The sequence below is a fragment of the Garra rufa genome, chromosome 1 (genome assembly GCF_049309525.1).
Source record: "Garra rufa chromosome 1, GarRuf1.0, whole genome shotgun sequence".
NCBI lineage: Eukaryota > Metazoa > Chordata > Actinopteri > Cypriniformes > Cyprinidae > Garra > Garra rufa.
In genome coordinates, this window is record NC_133361.1 from 8,698,576 (window position 1) to 8,705,757 (window position 7,182).

The following is a 7,182-nucleotide window of genomic DNA, read 5'->3' on the forward strand; positions in this document are numbered from 1 at the left end:
GAAAATGGTGGGTAGTATGCTTTTTATACAGTAAAAATAGGAGAAATATGTCAAAGTCACTTAAATGTGCCAAATTTCCTGCTGCCAGCTGGTGGCGCTATGCCTATAACTGATTATTGGCATGTAGATGTGTTCAGGCCACCACTTTCATCAAACATATGAAGTTTGGTGCAGATTGACCTTGGTATGTTTGAGTTAGTGAAAGATATGATATATCCTGCTGCCAACAGGTGGCGCTATGATAATATCTGAATATTGGCCTTTAGGTGTCTTCAGGCCAGGACTCTTACCAAACCTGTGAAGTTTGAGGCAGATCGGACATTTTATATCTGAGTTATAACAACTTCTATGTCCATGGCGAAACATCAAACTTTGTCACGCCGCCACAGACACGCCATTTAACGAAAACTCAAGATCTTCGCAATTTAACATCTCTAAGGCCTCTAGATCAGACTGAGCAAATATAAAGTTGATATCATTAAATCTCTAGGAGGAGTTTGCTACAAGTCATTTCCTGTTGCCAACAGGTGGCGCTGTGATTATAATAGAATATTGGCCTTCAGATTTGTTCAGGCCAGGACTCTTATCGAATATGTGAAGTTTGAGGCAAATCGGACATTTTATGGCTGAGTTATAACAAGTTTTATATCCATGGCGAGACCTCGAAATTTGTCAGGCCACCACGGACACGCCCTTCAACGAAAACTCAAGATCTTCGCAATTTAACATCACTAAAGCCTTTTGCTTAGACTGACCGATTTTGGTGTTGATCTGTATAAATCTCTAGGAGGAGTTTGTTGCAGAGTACAGCATGACACTTCCTGTTGCCAGCAGGTGGCGCTATGACTATAACTGAATATGGACATATAGATGTCATCAGGTCAGGAGTGTTATCACACATGTGAAGTTTGGGACAGATCGGACATTTTATGCCTGAGTTGTAGCAACTTCCTTTTTCATGGCGAAGCATCGAAATTTGCCAGGCCGCCACGGACACGCCCTCTGATGAAAACTCTAGATCTTCGCAATTTAACGTCACAAAGGGCTTTAGATTAAACTCAGCAAATTTGGCGTTGATCCGAATAAATCTCTAGGAGGAGTTCGTTCAAGTACGAGGCCTGAAAATGGCAAAAATGACACAAAATTTGCTGAGAAAATTAAAAATAACCGACTTCCTGTTGGGTGTCAAATTTTGCTCCAAGAGGCTTTTTTGTAGGTATTGGTGTGTTACATGTGTGTACCGATTTCCGTGCATGTACGTGAATCACAGCTGAAAGCGCACACCGCTGAACGTCTAAAGGTGGCGCTGTCGAGCCATTTTGCCACACCCATCTCTGAAACCCATATCAGACGTAAATTTTCGCCAGGTTTGATGTGTGTGCAAAGTTTCATGAGTTTTCGGGTATGTCTAAGCCCTCAAAATGCGATTCATTTTGGAGAAGAATAATAATAATAATAATAATAATAATAATAATAATAATAATAATAAACGGAGCAGATTCAATAGGGTCCTCACACCATCGGTGCTCGGGCCCTAATAAACGGAGCAGATTCAACCTCAAAAATGCGATTCATTCCGGATAAGAAGAATAATAATAATAATTAAAGCTGCAAGCAGCGATGAACGGGCCCTCGCACACGGGCTCACCGCCGACCGGTGGCTTTAGGAACACAGCAAATGGTTGGTAGTATGCTTTTAATACAGTAAAAATATGAGAAATATGTCAAAGTCACTTAAATGTGCCAAATTTCCTGCTGCCAGCTGGTGGCGCTATGCCTATAACTGATTATTGGCATGTAGATGTGTTCAGGCCACCACTTTCATCAAACATATGAAGTTTGGTGCAGATTGAACATGGTATGTTTTAGTTAGTGAAAGATATGATATATCCTGCTGCCAACAGGTGGCGCTATGATAATATCTGAATATTGGCCTTTAGGTGTCTTCAGGCCAGGACTCTTACCAAACCTGTGAAGTTTGAGGCAGATCGGACATTTTATGGCTGAGTTATAACAACTTCTATGTCCATGGCGAAACATCAAACTTTGTCACGCCGCCACGGACACGCCCTTTAACGAAAAGTCAAGATCTTCGCAATTTAACATCTCTAAGGCCTCTAGATCAGACTGACCAAATATAATGTTAATATCATTAAATCTCTAGGAGGAGTTTGATACAAGTCATTTCCTGTTGCCAACAGGTGGCGCTGTGATTATAATAGAATATTGGCCTTCAGATGTGTTCAGGCCAGGACTCTTATCGAATATGTGAAGTTTGAGGCAAATCGGCCATTTTATGGCTGAGTTATAACAAGTTTTATATCCATGGCGAGACCTCGAAATTTGTCAGGCCGCCACGGACACGCCCTTTACCGAAAACTCAAGATCTTCACAATTTAACATCGCTAAGGCCTTTATATTAGACTGACCGATTTTGGTGTTGATCTGTATAAATCTCTAGGAGGAGTTGGTTGTAGAGTACAGCATGACACTTCCTGTTGCCTGCAGGTGGCGCTATGACTATAACTGAATATGGGCATGTAGATGTCATCAGGTCAGGAGTGTTATCACACATGTGAAGTTTGGGACAGATCGGACATTTTATGCCTAAGTTATAGCAACTTCCTTTTTCATGGCGAAACATCGAAATTTGCGAGGCCGCCACGGACACGCCCTCCGATGAAAACTCTAGATCTTCACAATTTAACGTCACAAAGGGCTTTAGATTAGACTCACCAAATTTGGTGTTGATCGGAATAAATCTCTAGGAGGAGTTCGTTCAAGTATGACACCTGAAAATGGCAAAAATGACACAAATTTTGCTGAGAAAATTAATAATAACCGACTTCCTGTTGGGTTTCGGATTTTATCTCAAGAGGCTTTTTTGTAGGTATTGGTGTGCTACATGTGTGTACCGATTTTTGTGCATGTACGATAATCACAGCTGAATGCGCACACCGCGGAACGTGTAAAGGTGGCGCTATTGAGCCATTTTGCCACACCCACTTCTGCAACCCATATCAGACGTCCATTTTCGCCAGGTCTGATGTGTGTGCGAAGTTTCGTTAGTTTTCGGGTATGTCTAGGCCCTCAAAAATGCGATTCATTCCGGATAAGAATAATAATAATAATAATAATTAAAGCTGCAAGCAGCGATGAACGGGCCCTCGCACATGGGCTCACCGCCGACCGGTGGCTTTAGGAACACAGCAAATGGTGGGTAGTATGCTTTTAATACAGTAAAAATAGGAGAAATATGTCAAAGTCACTTAAATGTGCCAAATTACCTGCTGCCAGCTGGTGGCGCTATGCCTATAACTGATTATTGGCATGTAGATGTGTTCAGGCCAGCACTTTCATCAAACATATGAAGTTCGGTGCAGATTGACCTTCGTATGTTTGAGTTAGTGAAAGATATGATATATCCTGCTGCCAACAGGTGGCGCTATGATAATATCTGAATATTGGCCTTTAGGTGTCTTCAGGCCAGGACTCTTACCAAACCTGTGAAGTTTGAGGCAGATCGGACATTTTATGGCTTAGTTATAACAACTTCTATGTCCATGGCGAAACATCAAACTTTGTCACGCCGCCACAGACACGCCCTTTAACAAAAAGTCAAGATCTTCGCAATTTAACATCTCTAAGATCTCTAGATCAGACTGACCAAATATAATGTTGATATCATTAAATCTCTAGGAGGAGTTTGATACAAGTCATTTCCTGTTGCCAACAGGTGGCGCTGTGATTATAATAGAATATTGGCCTTCAGATGTGTTCAGGCCAGGACTTTAATCGAACATGTGAAGTTTGAGGCAAATCGGACATTTTATGGCTGAGTTATAACAAGTTTTATATCCATGGCGAGACCTCGAAATGTGTCAGGCCGCCACGGACACGCCCTTCAACGAAAACTCAAGATCTTTGCAATTTAACATCACTAAAGCCTTTTTATTAGACTGACCGATTTTGGTGTTGATCTGTATAAATCTCTAGGAGGAGTTTGTTGTAGAGTACAGCATGACACTTCCTGTTGCCAGCAGGTGGCGCTATGACCATAACTGAATATGGGCATGTAGATGTCATCAGGTCAGGACTGTTATCACACATGTGAAGTTTGGGACAGATCGGACATTGTATGCCTGAGTTATAGCAACTTCCTTTTTCATGGCGAAACATCGAAATTTGCGAGGCCGCCACGGACACGCCCTCTGATGAAAACTCTAGATCTTCACAATTTACCGTCACAAAGGGCTTTAGATTAGACTCAGCAAATTTGGCGTTGATCCGAATAAATCTCTAGGAGGAGTTCGTTCAAGTACGAGGCCTGAAAATGGCAAAAATGACACAAAATTTGCTGAGAAAATTAAAAATAACCGACTTCCTGTTGGGTGTCAAATTTTGCTCCAAGAGGCTTTTTTGTAGGTATTGGTGTGTTACATGTGTGTACCGATTTTCGTGCATGTACGTGAATCACAGCTGAATGCGCACACCGCGGAACGTGTAAAGGTGGCGCTGTTGAGCCATTTTGCCACACCCACTTCTGCAACCCATATCAGACGTAAATTTTCGACAGGTCTGATGTGTGTGCGAAGTTTCATGAGTTTTCGGGTATGTCTAAGCCCTCAAAAATGCGATTTATTTTGGAGAATAATAATAATAATAATAATTAAAGCTGCAAGCAGCGTTGACCGGGCCCTCGCCGTCTGGCAGTCGCCATCCCGATAGCATCAGGAAAACGGTGCCCAGTTGGCACATGCATTCACAGTAACCCTTTGGACTAACACTAACTGTCTCCCCTCCTGTCTGACTCTTTCTCTTGCCAACACTCAACAAACACACACCCACTTACCACGCACACACATAAGTGCAGAGCAGAGTGAGATCAGATATGTTTTTTAATTTTCTTTCATTCGTGGAGTTTTGTATAATTATGAAATGAACTGTGTTTAATCAGAATGAATAGTTATTTGTATGAAAAAAGTTTCAAAGAGTTAGGATGCTGCACTTTAAATATATAATAAATCATTGAAAATTGAAAATGGAAAATGAAATTCTAGGCACGATATCTGCCTCACAAACACAGGAAACAAATATTTGAATGTATTTTGTATTTTTATTTATTTGCCATGGCAGGAGCATTTGATGCATCAGGGACGCCTTTACAGACTCTCATCGGCCGTGTTTTTACATCATTCTGATGAAGTTTGAAGAAAATCGAATACAAATATATTGTTCGTTGTTCGTTCGTGTGTTAGTTCATTAACCATTGTTAACAAAAGAGACCCTATTTTAAATAGTTACCATGTTTTATGATCTACAACCATTTTTAAATATTATTTTAATGATCTATAAGCATCTGTGAAATAATTATAAACAAATTTATTAAAAATAAATACATATTAACTTAGTTGATGTATTTGTTTCTCATTCTAATTAAGTGAACTGAGCAGTATAGTGTCATACTTATAAGATTTTTTATTCTATCAGTGAGATTGTATATATGTATATAAATCATATAAGTTTTCCTTAAAAGATTAAGAAAATATTTTAATGCTCTTTAAGCACCTATACAAAATAATTATGTAAAAGTACACTGACAGTACAGTATATATAAACTGATTCTATGGATTATTTTCATTCTTATACACTGAGAATGAGCTAAATAGCATTATTGTTCAAACGATTCCTTATCTTATGAGGACCTCTAGTGTTCATCCCTGGTACTAGAGCTTTAATCTGACAAATTTATATGACACTTTTAATGTTTTTGGGGCCTCTGAGCATGATAACCTTTTGAAACTACACATATTTCCTAAGAATTTCTTGTTCTTTATATGTAAAAAGTTTTGATGAGTTAGAATAATGCAATTTAAAGATATATGGAAATAACTCTTCATCTTTTTTACTGTTACTTTCATAAATCACCACATCAACACCGTTCAAGATATCCCAAAGCCGTTCACATTTTAACATCTTCAGTATCTTGGCATCATGTTGACAAAGTTTGGTGTGAACTGTCTGATTCTGCTATGAGTGATATGAATTTATTCACAGCTATATTTTTCCAAAAATCCACATTCAAATCAAAATAGCTGACTTCCTGTTGGTCGTAGCTAATGGGTATAAATTTTTTGCAAAAAAAATCTGGTGATCAAAAATGATTAGGCTGTAGTTAAGAACTGTTAGTTTTATGGACAGTTAGAATGTTTTGTATATGCAGACAAGGGCTTTATGATGGGCCTGATTTGAATTTAGAAAAATGTTTTATTTCTTAAACATGTTTGAAGTTCTTAATAGATTTCACTGTTGCACATTTAGTCTTTTTATTTTTTTACAGTAATGTGCATTTTGCAGTTTGTTTACATGGTGTACATTGGATGCACATATTTATGACTTCTTGTTACAGTATTCATTTAAAATAAAAGTTGTTTAAAATAAACAACTGTGTGCACCCTATTATTAATGTAGATGTGTATTTCAGTAATACACTTAAGTAGGGGAGTTTTAAGTTACCAGCATTTATATCAAAATATGGATCCCATGTCTGCAAAACTAACATTTTAAATGAAATATTGATAGCTAATCGATATCGAATCGAATTGAATCGAAACCATAAAAATAAGAATCGAATCGAATTGCTAAATTGGTCACAATACCCAGCCCTAATTCACATCCTAATGAATAAACAACCAAGAGTTTAAATATTCCCTTCTATCTCCTCCTCTCTGACTCTCTCTTTCCACCCATCCCCCCTCCCCACTCTCACCCTAACACTCAACAAACACACACCCACTTACCACGCACACACATAAGTGCAGAGCAGAGAGGGATCAGATTTGTTTTTTAATTTTCATTAATTCATAGATCTTTGTATAATTATGAAATGAACGGTGTCTGATCAGAATGACTAGTAGTCTGTATGAAAAAAGTTTCAAAGACTTTGGATGCTGCACTTTAAAGATATAATAAAATTACGGCTATCTTTTTTTACTCCGATTTCAATCAATCACCACATCAACACCGTTCAAGATATCCTAAATCTGCTCGCAATTTAGCATCTTCAGAATGTTGGCATCATGTCAAAAAAGTTTGGTGTGAATTGGTTGGTTTTCCCGAGAGAAGTATATAAAATTCCACAGCCTGATTTTTCCAAATATCCACATTCAAATCAAAATAGCT